This window comes from Pezoporus wallicus, unplaced genomic scaffold, assembly GCF_028554395.1.
Source record: "Pezoporus wallicus isolate ANWC-B61680 ecotype Strahan unplaced genomic scaffold, APGP_CSIRO_Pwel_v1 contig_3952, whole genome shotgun sequence".
Lineage (NCBI taxonomy): Eukaryota > Metazoa > Chordata > Aves > Psittaciformes > Psittacidae > Pezoporus > Pezoporus wallicus.
Window position 1 is genome coordinate 7,828,739 of NW_026635034.1, and position 17,119 is coordinate 7,845,857.

The 17,119-nt window shown below is 45.0% G+C and overlaps 1 protein-coding gene across 11 annotated transcripts in view; it reads right to left on the reverse strand.

The window, feature by feature from the left end:
- Positions 1-17,119, reverse strand: part of SEMA6D (semaphorin 6D) — a 217,847-nt gene that overhangs the window by 12,801 nt on the left and 187,927 nt on the right. Inside the window, exon 1 of one of the 11 annotated variants that reach the window (XM_057397238.1) lies at positions 16,215-16,337. The exons of 8 other annotated variants lie outside the window; for them this stretch is intronic. The gene's annotated coding sequence lies outside the window, so the exon portion shown is untranslated. Of the gene's footprint in view, positions 1-12,133; positions 12,154-16,071; positions 16,338-17,119 lie in introns of those variants that run through there. 2 more of the 11 variants (XM_057397220.1, XM_057397242.1) reach the window with 2 other exon arrangements.

Consider the following 17,119-nt stretch of genomic DNA (forward strand, 5'->3'; position numbering starts at 1 on the left):
TTACACACATTTCCAAAGAAGCTGACAACTGTCAGCCCGTTTAATTCACGGGAATCACCAATAGAACATGCAGGCTGCTGACCTGGCAAGAAAAATTGTCAAACTTGGGATTAGAGTTTTAATTAAACTGCAATCTCTTTCCATCCCCTCTATCACTGAATGTCATCCAATAAAGCCCTTTCCCCATAAAATACCTAAATCTTATCCATAAAACGTCATGACACACACAATCTGTCTCAACATCCATGCCATGTTTTAGAATTATTACTTCTTTCCAGGCAGTGCCATCATAATACTAACCCTAACATGCTCATGGTGAAAGAGACCTTATGTCTAGGACCAGACACTCCATGCTTTGACTTGTGCAGTGATTTACACATATGTGAAGTAAATGCAAAATTGCTGCCTCTGCAGTGTGACAGTGCTTGCCATGTGCCTTGCAAGGGTGGCAAGAGCCTCTAATGGGGCTGAACTGGGTTCCCAAGATGCCACTTTTACTCTATTTGCTACCGTAAAAAGCTAGCAACTTCTGTGACTTTCACTTCTATAGATTATAGAGCACATGTTATGATAGCACGGCAAGATTATACAACAAAGCTTTTTAGAGAGGAAGGGAAACATAACTTCTCCAATTAAACCACAGGGGTATTTTAGTGAGCGGAATGTAAGTTGTAAGAATGTACTCAAGTTGCAATTTGGGTAAGATGCAAGAAAACACATCTCAAAGTGAAATGCAATCCTTAATGACCACAACTGGTCTGGGCAGGGGTCATATTTCTCATTAGAAACCTGGCAAATGTAGCACTGTTCCCTCCCCCAACCTTTTGGAAGCATTCATTCAGCCCTGATTCACAGGTCAGAGCTTTGAGTCACCAGCTCAACACCGTGCAGTTACTGAAATTGGTTATTAAACTCTGTCTAAACAGAAAAAAAGAAGCCTTTCCATTTGAAGGTTTCAAGACTGGCTGCAAGATGTACGTGTTGCCAGCACAGTGTCAGGTCTGACCCAGCAAAGTACATAAGTATTAATTATTTAATAATTTGAAAAGCAATTTAAAAAACCCCTTCATAACAACACTTGACCTTTCAGTCATGTTTACTGGGGATGAAAATACTGCATTTGTTAATTGATATTTGCCTAGGCACAGGGCTTCTTCCTTCCACAAGGCTGCTGAGCTCTCTCAGTTCAGGCTGGTCTGTGAGGAGACCAACTTAAAAGGCTGATAGCATCTGGCGATGGGGGGGTTGTCTGAATGCCTGTCCATTACAGACTGACCTGAAAAGAAGCATTTTCCACTGTTACTGATATTTCTATATCTCAGCCCACCAGTCCAGAACGAATGGGCTGTGCTCTTAGTCAAGACTGATGAGGGCAGTGGTTAATAAACACTAATGATTCCTGGCACTTTCCCTCTGCTCTTCCTTATCCTGACATGGCCTCTTCAGCTGAAGCATCTTGCGTTAAATTACTAATGAGCAAACTTAAACCAAACTGGAATTAATAAAGTTAGTCAAATTTGTGCTTTCTGCTGCAAGCACCATTAGAACAAAGTCCTGCAGCACAGTGGCTCCCAGACACAATAACAAATCATTAAGCATTACACAATCTTTTTCCTTTTTCCCAAGGAAAGCAGGCTCCAAATAGCCGACCCACTGCTGTCCCAGTGAAAGAAGAGAGAGGGGAGGCACGTAAACCGTACATTGAACCAGTGCACAGCAACATCTGTAAGGTGCTTAGTAAAAGTCCTCCCTGAAGCCTCATTTGCTTGGAGAGCAAATGAATACAAATTGCCAAAAGAGCAAGAAGCTCTCCCAGCCATGTAGGCCTTAGTTAGCATAGAAGATGAGGCTGTTCATGGCCCACACATCGTGACTCAGAGACCCTTGGAACGGCTGCAAAATGCGCCCAGCCTCCAAACCGTACAAGTTCTGCCAGTATCAAGCATGGGCATGTATTTGGGAGTTTCTTTCTTCCTCTTTCCTTCCAGTATCCTATCCAGGAAGAATTCACCAGGGCAACAAATATGAAACTTACATGTAACCTGCCTTACAAAGGCAGACACTGTCTCCTACAGTGAGGAAACGGCTGCAGAGAATAAAAAGACAAATTGCTGCATATTGGCCGGAACAATTGTGACATAAACCCAAACTGTCACAAACCCAAAAAGAAGGGATTGAAATGCCAGGTAAACACACACAGTATCAGTTCTCTCAATTAGAGTCAGATTTCAGGGGTGTACCACACCGCCTAAAACAAGGCACAGTTTTGTACATGTAAAACCACAGGATGCGTCTCCCTAGAGACTGCACCCAGAGCAGGAACAAGCTCATTCTGAACCCCCTCAAACCTCTGAATATACTCCAGAGATGAACTCTGAGGACATAAAGGCGGGAGCAGTTATGTTCAGCAATCTCTTTTAACTACACAGCACCTGTCACAAGTCTCTATCAAAGAAAATGTCTACATCTGCGTGGAGCACAGACCTTTGTCATGACACAAGAACAGCAGACAGAGTGCTGGGCTGGATCAGCAAACCACAGGTAATCACTTCTTACCAGGCAGGTAAGGAGTACATTCATTATTATTTTGCTTGTTACGATCGTACCAGAAAATGAACAGTAGCTCTGATTTCCAGCTACGTATGAAAAGAAAATGCACCTGCTTTGAGAGGCATTTAAATGCACCTTTTAGCTGGCTGGACACAGGCTTGAGAACCACTGAAAAAAGAATGAACTTGGAAGAACAGTTGTTCCCTGGATAATCAGAAAATAGGCTTCCATCTAGCCCCTGGAACAGGGGTTTATGACAGCCAGGTGTATGCTTCTGGTAGGCACAGATAGGCTTGTGTGAAAGATAATTCCTGCCACATTCAAACCTTCTAATGGAGGCCACTACTGGGGACTAGAAATAACAATGCTGAAGTATCTGTTTGGACCAGAATAGCAGATTATGAAATGCTGGCAATATCTACGTTCAAGAAAAGCCAGAAAACAATCATACTCTGCGTCTGATTATTTTTCCCCAGCCAGGATTCAAACCAGTCTTTGATTAATTTCTCTTATAAATTGCATTCCTAGCACTTCAGCTAGAAAACAAATCATGGGGAGTGCAAGGTTTGGAAATTACCCTACTGCTATCCCTGCTTTGCAGCCAGGGCATTGAGGCACACATCAAAGCTGAACTTGTAACCAAGGCCCACCACCAAAAAAAGCCTTATCAAAGGATCTGAGCTGCACTGGGTCATAAGTGCTCCTTCCTTAGAGCACAGGCAAACTGGCCAGTGTCACCCAAGTGGAAAAGCTAGTAACAGACCACAGATCTTCCGGCCATTTGGTCTATGCCATAGCTAGTTGTGCCTGGAAATACAAAGAAACAGAGGTATAAATGTTAACTGCTGGAACAAATCCACATCCATAAAGAGGGCAGCAGCCTGACTGAACAGGCTTCAGGGCGAGTGCTGTTGGTCAAGTGGAAGGCAGGCAGTTGTCCCAAGCAATAAACTGGTTCTTTGTGGCTGGCACCTTTCAATCTCCGATACAAATCCTATCCTTCAATTCCTGATTGGGGGAATCCAGAGAAGCAGGACATCATTTCTGCTAAAATATGAGCCCGGCTTCAAGCAATCACACATGAAGGGGAACAGGCTGCAGTTTCTTGCCCATTAATCTACTCCAGCCTTTGACAACGCACCGGTGACACTCCATCAATCATCTTTCCGTGCACTGCCATGTAAAAGAGGAGGGGGGAAGGGAAAGGGCATTCAGCCAGCTGGAGAGAAACAACACATAAAATAGCTTCAAGTCTATTCTTCTAGTATCTTCTAGTCACTAAAATAAATAAATAAATAAATAATCTTAAAACTCTCCTGAACACAATAAATGCTCCTCAAGAGGGTAAGGGCAGGCAGGAGTGTGGAACGGTAAATCCAGGCTGAAGTTCAAGATAGGTCAGAACAAAAGATACATCCTCAAAGTTAATTCACTTGTGGATAGCTTGGTGAGGCAAAAGAGAAAACGGCTGCAACAATAAAAGCTGAAAAGCAGGCCTGTAACATGACAAGACTAAATTGCCTTCCTTCTCCACCAAACATAAGACAAAATCAGGCTGTTAGGTGAGATCAAGGGTCTCCTCCGTGCTTGGAGGTATATGTTAACAATAACATTGAGGGGGGACAGGCAGAATTGATTAATAATATGCTGAGCTTAGTCAATTTATGTGATGTGGTTTCCCACAATCCCAAATGACTGGACTTTGACAGATGAGGAAATCCCTGTTGTCCTCTGCTCCTTCCTGCATGCAAATGGCTCCCTGAGGGCACCAATTAGTGCAAATGCACCAACCAGTACATTTCTGAGATGGTACCTCCTGAAAAACTTGAGCATGAAACCACTCTAATAATAAAAGCTAAAACAAACCATCCTTTACTGCGGCTTGTTCACAAATGCTGAAGTTTCTCAGGACCTACAGCTGAGACTTCAGTTCCTCGTTCTGACAGAGAGCAAAGCAGATCCTGTGCAACACTCAACAACTTCCACTCATCTCAGCCTTTGAGGTAACCCCCTGATGAAGGTCACAGTGCATCCCTGGGCAGTGGCTTCAGGGCACTGAGCAGTTGGCCAAATTAGTGCTTCGAAGCTCTTTAACCAGAAGACCACTCAAACAACAAAAGATCTTTTGGCTGGGTTAGAGCAAGTCACAGATTTCACTTGCAACCAAAGTTATGTTAGTCTCCAAATGGGAACTTACTTGGGTTTTAGTACCAGCTTCAGCCCCCTTTTGGGGGGATAAAAAGGACCAGCGTAAAAAGGGTTAAAAATACTGTTTACTATAGCCTCAGGGATTATCTTTTGATGTACAAATCACTTCTGGTCAACTATCAGCAGGCTGTAAAACACTAGCTGAAAAGGATACTGTTCACAGTCTGGGTTTCATGAAGTTAAAGACTGTTGGCAGTGACTCTGCTTTAGAAGGCTAAGGATTCGCACATGAATTTACTTGCTGATGGTAACTGCTACCAGGTGGGAGAAGTTCAATTTCTAATCCAACTTGTCAGTAAGGTGCTGGCGCAGGAGCTGTGCTTCACTAGTGTACAGCACAGAAAGGTAGGCTGTTGCTGAATTTTGGATCATCAAGCAGGTCAGTCTTCTCAGAAGACAAAACATTTAAAAGAAAACATACGAAGGTGGTACCTTCAGTGGTGCCCCAGGCCTGTAGTAGAAATTCATGCACTGGCAAACATGTATGCACAACAATATTCAGTCAGAATAGCACCTTACCCCTGCTGTGCACGAAGTAATATAACTCTACAGTAGAGCCAAACGCTGGGGGAACCAGGTCAAAGTGTGTTTTGGTAATCAAAACCTGAAAAAGAAGGATTTTCTTATCACCCAAGTCAGAATACAGGACAAGCAAGGCGCAGGGTCTGGTGGCAAGAACTCTATAGAGAGTGAGCAAACAATTCTGTGTGCTACCTCTGGTTTTTTGGTCTTGGTCCTTTTCACTATGTCTCACTGTGTGAAATGGGTATACTGAGTAATTTGCTTACAAGAGAGAAAGCATTCCACATAGAATGCAACATTTGCCTTAAAAATCTGTACCAGTATCTATCATATGAGAAGCAGGGGATGAGATTCCCATTTTAGGTCATATCTATACATAGGTTTTCCAATGATGCAACAGCTTTAGTGTGGTAAGCCCTCCTAAAACAAGGGTACAGCAGCCAGCATCAATGCAACTGTGATTTTCTTTTTAGTTTTTATTTTTTTTCAAATGGCATTCCAGCACAAATGTGCTCCTTCTAATGAAGGCTGACTTCAGTGACGTTCCTGAAGGCAATGCCCGACATAAAAGTTTACTGTACATTCAAATCTCAGCGGCTGTCTGTGATGTGATAAATCCATATTGTGGAGTTTGGTGACAGATTACTTCAGCTAATTATCAAATAACACAGGAAAATATTTGTGGTTATAACAAAAGACACATACTTAATTCTTGCACTCCCTTTTAGAAATGACCTATTTATTCATACAAAATGATGCTCTAAGAACTGCTTCTGTCCTATAAAGGTACACTCAAATTTATGCACCAAGAGATACGAAGCCTTGGGTGACATGGTTTAGTGTGAAGTGTCCCTGCCCATGGCAGGGGGGTTGAACTTGATGATCTTAAGGTCCTTTCCAACCCTAACTATTCTATGATTCTAAGAGGTACACAGCCATCCTTTCTTTCTGAAACAACTTTAAAATCTGCAGCTCTGAAGAAAACACACAGGATATTTGGAGCCATGATATTAATTGAGCATGAAAGTGCAAATAACAGGTCTGTTTTTTTAAGATAATACTTGACTTCTTCTAAGGATTCTGCATTAACACCTCTTGATCTATGCCTAAGCAAAAAAAGATAGTTTAATATTAAAGTGATGAAACCCTACCACTGAATATCACAGATTTCATCTTAATTGGCTTATGGCACTGCTAGCTACACTTCAGTTGTTTGCAGCCTTTCAGCACCCCTCTTGCTCTAGAACAAGCTGACAGAACGCCTGCAAAATGGATAGGGTGATTTTTAATGATGCAAGTGTTTAGCGGCTGATTAGATGCACTTTGAAGGCTAAATTCTACTGTGATCAAAAATTTACTGGAGCACAAGGTAGTTTCAGCAGGAAAGGAAATAAAATGCTGAGGAAACTGTGATTGCTTCAATTATGTTTATTTTAAGTTAACTTTTGAAAGTGAATGTTAACTACCTTCCCTTACCAGGGAGACACAGAAGTCCTCCAGCCGAAGCCAACCTTTGATTTCAGCCACATCCGTGGTCAAATCTGTTCTGTTTTACAAAGCCCCTGCAGCACATGCTCCCCTTGAAAGTTTGCCAGGGTTGAGCTATCGGTGCAAGGAAGTTTAACATAAGCAGTGCTCTGGATTCACCATTTTAGCAAGCCTGCATTTTATTAATTCAAACTGCTCATGCCCAACTGAGACGGCCCTAGCAAATACTAACTTTATATGTGGAAATGTCCAAGGACTGGTGCAGGGTTTGTTCTATACTCCCAGCACTGACCCTTTGCTAATTCCTGGCCACAGGCAGCACGAGGTCCTGCCCTGACCCAGTGCAAGGAAAGCCATGCCACCCTGCTGGGTTGAGCAGATGTACCTCATCAGGGTGAACTCCTGCATGCTCCAGCTCACAGCTGTGCCAGAGGGGTCTTTCTTTCAACAATGATTTTTAGTCCAAAATACTTTTATCCTGAAAATGAGAGAGAACTCCTAAGCCATGATGGCAGAGATCTAATTATGCGCAGTAGTACATATATGCTTAGATGTAGGTTAGGAAAGAGCCAAACAAAAGCCTAAAACCTAGTCCAAAGTATGACCTTCTCCTCCCTCAAGGAGGGTTAGCTACAAAGATGGGTGAATGCCATAAGTGAAGTAACCAAGTATTCTTCCTGCAATCCTGCAGTCCATGATTTACATAGCAAAACTGCCACTCATTTCAGCATGATTAGGCATCATCTGATAAGGCAGCTCTAGGACAGGTATAAACCAGAATGTGCAGGCGAGGGCATAATGAAGGTCTTGGACACAACTTGCACAAGTCCAACTGACGCCACAGACATGGTGAGCTGCTGGCAGCACCCCGGGTCTCCCGTCTGCGGGCCCTGCTGTCTCCTAGCAGTGGAGAAAGCACCCTTTCCCTTGAGCAGTGTTCCAACCCTGATCCCTGAGATAAGCACTGCCCATTTTAGACCTGGCTGAGGCCCAGGAGGTCAGGGTTTGCCTACAGGATGAAGTGAATGGGATGTTTTGAAATAGAAGGGAGGCTTGGGGGGTGGGAAAGAATACACCCTAACAAGCAGGACAGTTGAAGGAATAAAAAGGTATCTATACGGTGGACAGGGCACATCTGCTATTCAAAAGGCTGTGCCCTAGACAACACTGCTGTCAACCTCACTCCAGAAAGCATCCTTTCTTCCCACCCACTGCTCTCTCCTGCTATAAACATCCCTCCAGCATCTCAGTGCAGTGCCTTGCTGGAGCATGGGGCTTGCTGGCTTGAGTGCTGCTGCTAGGGTAAAGGCTGCCACATTGCCCCTGCTTTCACTTCAAAGAGAAAGTAAATGGCTGCTGGAAAATGTGAGGGGAGAGACAGGGGAAGACTATCAACTGGCAAGGAACACATCAGAGCATCTTAAGCACTGCGCTAGTATTATCAGTATGCCATTCTGGGAACTGGAACAGTCAGCCAGCCTTGCCCACAAGAATACTGCCTATAGAGACTGTGGAACAACATGTTTTTAACTAGTCTTAGTTTTTCTGCACAGACAAATCTGCTAGCCGGCCACCCAGCCACCTACTTGTATATGCAAAGCATGTGCTCTGCCACTTTCCTGGGCACAATCAATTACATGTACAAAATGCAGGCATGAAAACCTGGAGGATGCCTGAGCTCAAAGTTAACAATTACTATTATCTCGTTAAGCATTAAAGATTAACTATGCCAGTGAAAGGATGTGTTATCAAATGTTTTTCCCATGCTGAAAAGTAAACAGAAGGAGAGTTTTGTGTTCTTTCATCTCAAAGGCTACTCAGGATTTGGAATAATTGTTTAAACTGCTGCTTTTATTTACCATAATACCAAAGCACAGTCGCTCGCCACGTGACTGCTCATATTTTTATTTGCGATGTCGTGCAGAAACACATGGAAATCTGGTGAAGGCAAACCAATTTTAGAACATGTTCCGAGCAATTGTTTTGCAGCACTGCCCTACAGTATGAAGTCTCTAACATTTCTTAAATTGCCTAATCAAATGCAGACTCTGTTCCAGTCACGCTAAATTTTCACATAATGGCAGAAAAACACTTCTTTCTAGCCTAGCACTGAACAGTTGGATCACATTATTACATTTGCTGCTTTTGTAGTCTCCAAGTGTGTATTTGTAAATGTATGTATATACATACTCACAGGGGACAGAAGAAACATTGGTGCTCATGCTGCAAGACCCTGGGGACAGTTGGAGGGGCAGATGTATGCCTTGAGAGAGGTGCCCGTCCTTAGGGTCTTCTGGGAGCAGCTGGCTTCACGCTCTGGGGTAGTGGTGGAAACTTTAATTTAGTTAAACATCAGATGTATTAGTGCAGGATTTGATCCAGCTGATTCCTTATCCTACAGTCTGCTGAAGTTCCGGAACTGATGCAAATGCAGTTAGGTAAATTATACCCATGTTGTTACCACTTTGGGGTTGGAAGCAGGATTGGTGCAATGTGAAACCCCAGCTATCCTGCTCTGGGTCTCAGTCTTGGGCAGGTCCCTGTGCTGCACCACAGATCTGCCTACTTTTCACAGGCCAAATGCGATCTGCGGAGCCCACACTGGTCCGTGTGTTCCAGAAAGTTGTCTGGACCGGCATCCAGCCACCAGTCGGACATCAGCTCTCCCTTCCCTACATCATCTCCTGATAACATTCACCCTGCAAGGCAGGGCAGTATGCGCATCACCATACTTGTGGCATTATGACCAGCGAGCCACAGAAAAGCCATGGATCAGATGTTTAGAAGTAAAAAATAGTTCAACTCAGTAACATATGGACTGCAAGTGCTTGAATCAAGGTCACAAGGGAATCTGTGGCAAATCAGGGAACAAGACGTACAGCTTTACATTACAGCTTGTCCCATTCTCTCCTCCATACCAGCCTCCCGAGAACCACAGTACAATTGCACAGTTTCCTAAATCCTCGTGTTATCACCAGTAATACTGGGCCAGTGTAAGAATGTGGTTAAATAATCATATCAGATCCCCACACTATGTATGTCTGCAGGTCTATTTTTCCTCTACAGCTGCACCAAATACATTTAGCTTTGCGTTGGCACAGTTTGCCATGTAAGACCGTTGCTCACTCATGAGCAGTGCTTGTTATATCTTTGGCGAGGATGAAACCCTGATACTTTAGGGGGAGGAAAAGCCGTAATCCACTTGCAGTAAAACCTGCACAGTGGTACACAAGTAGAAAAAAAAATCCTACCCATACCCTTGCAGGGAATCAAATTAATCCCCAAAGCATGGGATTTGATTATTTTTGTCTGAAGTTATCATTAAGGAAGAAAAATCTACATAATGCTAAAAATATCTACACAGCATTTGTTTTATGAAGAAAATATGATTTACTGAGCAAAACATTACCTGCTTTTCACTGTCAATCTTTGACAAACACGTGCTGGGTCAAAGAAACCATCACTGAGAGCAGAAGTTTGCAAACTGAAAGAAACCATTCAACTCTGCAAGATGATTCCCCCCTTCCCTTATTACTCCTTTCATGAGACACCTGGGGACATTGTTCACACCCTGTTCACTGCTTTCACACCACTGCTTTTTCTCTGTTATCCTTACCCTTCTCTTCAGCACTCATCTCCAGTAGCAATACACAAAAGAGCTATATTTGCGAGGGGTGCCAATGCTGGCTCTTGGACAACTGTTGGAAAGCCAAAGAGCCCTCTCCTGCCTTGCAGCCTGGCTGGTTCAAGTTGGTTCCAGAGGGCCCTGCACTTCCCTGACCCATCAGGCAGGACACAGATATTTAACACAAGCGTGCTGCATCACTCGGCGAACACGCAGACTGTTTATAGCCCTTTTTTTGTTTAATTCCCATTACACTAACAGGCAGACTCACAGCTACATTCAGACACCATCTAAAATTTTAATACTCTAGGCTTAACTATACACTAAGGCTTCTGTAAGTTAAATACATATTCTTCTTCTCTGTAGTCTCCCAAGACAGGATGGTTAGGCAGCCTGACAGGACACAAGCGTTCACACAGCATGGGAAGGGAGTACCCAAGTGGAGGGATATCTAGACAAGGGCTTGAAATACAAGCGTGAGAATTTTCTTTTGACCCCAAAGTGCATCTGTCATGATACAGACACAGAAATAGCAGCAACACTTTCTGCTGGTGCTGTAGCTGCCCCACTGCCTGTCCACCCCCAGCAGCTATCAACATCCTTAGGAAGCATGCCAGCAGCATTGGAGGGCAATACCTTTTGTTTTGTACCACAATAAAGCTCCGAGGAAGGTCCCACCCAACAGAGATGTGAGCTTACTGCTTACCTTACTGGGAAAGCAAGAGACCCAGCTGTCACGACCATTTGGCACAAGAGAGATGAACTATGTGGCTCACATCAAGAAAAGCCTATTATTGCAGTAATAGCTGAGCTGAGTGACCAGCTGATTACCTTTCGTCTCTTGTGAGGTTTCACTCCCACCTCTGGTGGGCAGCCAGTCTGTGATGCTAGTCCCCATTGCTCACTTGTTACCTTTCCAAACGAGCACCTCTGTGCTTGCTTCCCAGCTGTCCCTCGTGCACTTGAAGAGCCCCCCAGCACGCATCTGCCAATTAACTCCTCATTCTTATCCCAAGCCCTCTTCAAAGCTCTTCTTTGCCTCTGATGCCTACAAGCGTGTGTGCCCCTTTCCCCAACACACGCAGCTCAGCTATGTTTAGGCACTTGCGTGCTAACACGGCTGCTGATTATGCAGGCCAACGCGGACTCCTGCGTCTAGAGGCCACTGACTGACTGTACCCATCTGCTGTCTCTTCTCTTAAACCATCCACTGTGGGAAACGGGATCCATCCTTTCTGTTCTGTGTTTATCCAGTGCCTATTGAATTAGAAACCTGGGCTGCAATTTGGCTCTTAGATGCAACAGTTAAAAAAATAACAGCAACAACAAAGCTTTTTGCAAGAGTATCTGTGTGCAAATACGACCTCTGTAATGTTATCAAGGTCAGGCAGACCAAGGCCAATCTGCTGTGCAAGAATATAAATCAAAGCTGTCCAGGGACTGATTTCATTTACAAGGTTTGTAACCGTTCTGGACAGAACAAATGTCAGTTGCTTGCTTGAGCTCCTTGCTCCTCCTCTTCGCCACCACTGCTCTGCTCCTCCACTTCCACCCAGCCCCTGCCTGCCTGGCAACACCTCTTGACCTCCTTTGCTCTTGAAAGCAAGAGTTCTCTTCTAGCAAGAAGGCTGTGGCTCACACATGACACACAGCCATGGTAGGCCAATTTAGTTAGATTATGCAAAAATCTCAATAAATAAAATTAGCACAGAGGCACAAGCACGTTCACCTGCTGGTTACCTGCCATCCACAGCACACATCAGATTTAAAACAATAAATCCTGCAACAACTTCTTTCCTACTGCATTCATAGATCTGCAAAACAAACCAAGGAAAGCATCTGTAGCAAGTATTAGAGTCTGGGCACAGATCCTGTGAAATCACATGGTTTCCGTTGTGGAACTAAAAAGGCTTCTACAAGAATGTGTGAAATACACAGCCGAAACTCTCCATTTCTTTCTGTGCTCCCTGGCAGTTTGCATGTCTCAGTTAAAGCAGCAAGTTCTGTTTCTTTCACTGGCGGCTCCCAAAGCACACCCAGATCTGAAAGCTGAAAGAGCACAGGGCGCAACTAGTAACTTACTCCCTTTCCAGTATGTATGGAGTTAATGCAACCCCCCTCCAAACAACAGGTTGCTAACTCCAAACTGGAGCCTTGCATAGGAGTCTGGCCTCCCTCCTCCTCCTCACAGCCATTTTGTAGCCCTTGTGCAGGTGTGCCCACTGAGCTGCAGTGGGGCTGGGGTGCCAGAACTAAGGAAACTTCACGTTCTGGATGTTAACTTTAGTTACCATAGCCAGACAATGCTGCCAGTGGCGTGGAAGAAAAAATTGCTGTAGCCAGCTGTGCTGTTCACAGTCGGATGGTTTCTGTGTAGCTCCAAATGGTTATGGAGCCAGTAGCCTGTTGTGGCCAGGGACAGCATGATGGATGGTCTACACACACTGTCCAAGCAGGGAGAATGGCAGAAGTTCACTTCAGGGTTGTTAAAATGCTAATCTGGGTTAGTTAACAAAAGCAGAATGGAATAGAAAAGTTAGGGAAATAAACACTCCTCATGTGTTATATATGTGCACTACAGATTTGATCTCTGTGGTTAACACAAACATTTGACTTTGGAAGCAGGACAATTCAACAGTCTTCCTGTTTGAATAAACTGAGTCAACTTCTGATATTAGCTGTACTGTAATTACTGTCAAGCAACGGTGAGGGAAAGGGGGCTACAGCAGACAACACACAGAGCTCCGGAAAACAGCATCGGAAGGGCAGCAACACGATTTCCACTGCACACCTCTTCCTTGTGACATGGGAACAAATCAGAACCTACTTTTGCCTGAACTCGAGGCTGGCAGCTATTCACAGAACAAGTAACAACTTAATAAAATGGCTTAGATGGATTTTAACGGTAACTTCAGTAGCTTATCTGATGCGTAAGGAAAGAGATCATCTGTTCTAACAGCAGTTTTGACGAAAGCAGCATTTGAACTGTTTTAATTACATACAGAGCTGCTAAGACTGAAAATAACTTGTAATACCCAATGCAAGTAAAATGCCTTCCAACCTCTCTTAATTACTTGTGGAGCAAACTGCTACTTCATCCAATGGATAGACATATGATTTTCTCAAACTGGAATTATAGATATGTTTAATACACAGGTATGAAGTCTACTGCCACCTCCTCTGGTCAGTAAGCAAAGCACAGTGTATTCCTTGAAAAATATCAGACCGCAATGTAAAAAAACTCAACATAAGCTTATACATGCACAGAAGCTGTTGATGTAACCATTTCTTTCGTCTTACAGACTAAAAACTGAGACACCCTCTGTCATGACACTTAATGAAAACTGACCATATTCACACATGATCTCCACTTGACTTCAGATTTCTCTTTTTCTTTTCAGAAGGAAGCATAACTGAACCATTTCAACATTTCTGCACGGGTTCTGGCTAGCTAACTGGGCTTCTCCAACGTCAGGGGATGTCAAATCCTATGTTAAGTGCAATGTTTTAAAAAGAACTTAAAATGCATAGAAATCAAGAGCTGCAATCTGTGCGAGCCCAACTGCAAAAAGACAAGGCAAGAAGATAAGTTATTACAAATGCCTAACGTACGCTTTGAAGTGAGAGCTTCTGTGACATATGTTTCTCTACCTTCACACATCTCCTGACAGGACCCATTCGATCAAAGACCAATTTAGTCAGAATTAATTGCATGTATAATTAAGCATTCTATCTAAATGTGTGTTCTTCATAAACCTACATCAAAGTTACGGTGGCTCCAAGGGCTAAAGTACCTGCTCTAATATCGGCTCAGACCAGCCATACAGGGGAAGTAGAAGCGTTCGGATGGTCCAGCTCAAAGGGCAGGACAGGCTGGGGGGAGCCTGCAGCCACACAGCTGGTTTGTAGAGCTTTGACAAGACCATCACTGTATTCCTGGCACACACTCCTGCATCACACAAAGCACGTTTAGAAAATGATGTTATCTTCATTGCATCTCTACCATAGAGGAGAGCAGATAGTGACAGACTGCAGGATATGAGGAAGGTAGCTGTTCACTGTAACTAAAAGTGCAGATGGAAGTGAGAAGCTGATTAAATAAACCTGTTTAGAGCCTCTGGGTTATACTCCTTTGGCTGTCCTTTTGAAGACAAATCTGAGCTTCATAATTCAGAATGCTAATAAATTCCTGCTACAAACTTTCTCTTCCTGTTTTTAAAACAACTGAGCTCTATATTAGTTAATATGAAAAGCATTGAAGTTCATGATGATATAGAAATCAGAGCACTCAGCTGGCAATTTGTATTTATCTAAGCCAGAGTAAATGTTTATACAGTATCTGCCAACATAACAAAACACGCCTGCCACTTTCTACATTAAAGATGATTACATATAGGTTAATTTACTGACTAGTAACTTAAGCAGACTTTAGAGGTGCACAGAATTTCATAGTGTGAACAAAGCAGGGAAAACACCTATTCTCTTTTGCAACAAAAGTGATTGCAAAGCTTTACAATGAGCTTCCTGTTGGACTTGGAGAAAGGAGAGCACCTCAGAAAATTCTCTGTGAAAGTATTTGTATGTGAGAGCAACAGACCAGCAGTAAAAGCTTCTCAGACAGTAGAAAGCTGTTCCGTCAAATAATATTTAAGTGAATTCATAAACGTTATTAAGGAAAGACTAACTACTTAGAATGCAAAGGTATCCCAATAAAGACATGTTTTCTGCCAAAGGAAATAATCAGGGGAAAAAATGCCACACGTTTACAGAGCACCAAACAGTATTTTTGAGGAAGTTTGCTGTAATTCCTGCACATTATGTGTGAAGCATGTGTGTACACGGATAAGCTACAATACCATCTGTACAGCAAGTGCCACATATGTGAGCATTATGAACCATCATTGCTGCTGCTATGCTCAAAAGTAAATGTATTCTGAGCCACACACACACATAAATACAAACGACTCTACACACTGAGGGCTGATTTTTGCTCAAATTACTCACAAAAGCCTGCGATATAGGCAGTCTTGACAAGAAGAAACAACTCAAAGACTGGCACACACACACACACACCCTTTAATTTGAGACTAGCTGTATTAATGCTAACAAGGGGGATATCCACCGGAACTACAGTATTTTCAATACATCGACCTAAAGCATACTTAATAGCATTTTTCAACTTGCAAAATGAAACACAATGAAAAACATAAAAAACCCCCACAGCTCTTTAAAACACAGGCATAATATCCACCTAGAAATATCGGTGTGACCTTTCATTTCCATCCAGCGCTTATAAATAATAAAGAAGGCTTTAAACCCTTTCTAATTACTCCCTCAGAGCAGCTGTATCTGTTTCTGCGGTGCTGAAACGCCCGCCCTCCCTCCCCCCCCTGAAAAAAAAAAGTTTCCCCTCTCCACACCTGAACATTGTTGTCACCGGGAGGAGAGAGGACGGAGCGGAGCGATCCCTGCCTCTGCACAGGGGTAATTCAGAACCGACTCGAGTATTTGTTTCTATCCATAATTGATGGGGAGCTTGAAACACAGCTCCCTCTGCCTCCCAGCGCCCGGAGCCTGCCGTGGAACCCATAAATCACACCTCGCTGAGCGCCCGCACCGCCGCCGACCCCCAGGACCGAGCCAGCTCAGCCCCCGACCCAGCGCCAGCCCAAACTCACCCCAAGTGCCCCAGGGCGGCTTCTTCGGGTATAAACCGAACAGCTCCGCTTCAGCTCCCCCCTCTCGGGCCAGCGCTGGCTCCCACCGCGGCCGCCAGCTTCGCTCGGCAGCGCCGCCGCGCACCCGCCGCGGCCCCGCGTACCTGCCGCCGCACCGCTGCCCACGGCCGCCGCCCGCCGGCGGGGCCGCCTCCTCCGCCCGCTGTACCCCGCCGGGAGCCCCATCCCGGCTCTTCGCTCGGGGCCGAGCCAGCGCGGGGAGACGCACCCCGCAGAGCCCGCCCCCCGGCCGCCCCTCCCCTCCCTTTAATGTGCTTATTCCCGCCCGCCCCTCTCCGTCCCGCCGCGCCCGGCCCCGCTCCGCCCTCCGCCTCCGCGCAAACACCGCGCCCGCTCCGCGCCACTGCCGCTGCCAACTTTTCGGCTCCCGCTGCCGCGGCCCCCGCTCGGCTCGCACCGCACCCGCGGGAGGCAGCGGAGCTCCGTGTTGAGCCGCACCATGGCGGGGCGGGGGCCACCAGCACCGCTCCGGCCCCCTCCTTTATTCCCTGCCCCGCCACGGGCAGCACCGGGTGCGGAGCTCGGGCAAACTTCCCCCGTAGTTTTCCCCCTCCCGGAGCACGGCGGTAAAGTTGTCCCCGGCCCCGCGCCCGTGGGTGCGGAGGTACACCGCTGGGGCGAAGCCACGGGGAGGCGGTTTGGGTTGTTCATCACCGGCGCCGCCTTCGTTACTTGATAATGTTCATTTCTACTTGGAAAGACGAAGTCATTGCGAGCAGTGCAATTCTGCAGGCTAATGAGAATCAATTTTGCAGCCGAGTACTTCGCGGGTGGTGGTGGTGGTGAGGGGTGTCCTTGAAATGACATCTTTTAAATGCCTGCCCAACATCCCCCCAGATAGTCCAGAAACAAAAGGTTTAATCCCAGAAATGAAGTGCAGGAAATAGCTGTCACTAATTCATTTATCTTCACATGAAAGATAAATTAATTAAGGCTTAAAGTGCCACGAAATATTTTGGATGCCCCTGCAAGAAAAAGGATTCCTCGC